The sequence below is a fragment of the Rhagoletis pomonella genome, unplaced genomic scaffold (assembly GCF_013731165.1).
Source record: "Rhagoletis pomonella isolate Grant_MI unplaced genomic scaffold, Rhpom_1.0 Rhpom_scaffold_00004, whole genome shotgun sequence".
Classification (NCBI taxonomy): Eukaryota; Metazoa; Arthropoda; class Insecta; order Diptera; family Tephritidae; genus Rhagoletis; species Rhagoletis pomonella.
The window spans coordinates 81896568-81896807 of record NW_023458558.1 but is presented as its reverse complement, the minus strand read 5'-3'; positions in this window follow the sequence as shown (position 1 = coordinate 81896807).

The following is a 240-nucleotide window of genomic DNA, read 5'->3' as shown; positions in this document are numbered from 1 at the left end:
ATTAGTCCCCAACTCATCTCTAACGGGTACTATTAACGATTTAATGATATGTACGCACTTAGTCAATGAAATTTCATGTGCGGCGTTGGCTCGCAGAGAGAGTATTCGACTAAAAAAACTGAGCACCCCGGTTCGAATCTCAGCTGGCGCAAATTTTTATTTTTTAAAAGTGACTAGTCGCTTTTTATACCCGTTCGGGTATAAAGGTGAACAATTAGTCTCTTCATAGGACATGCTCGA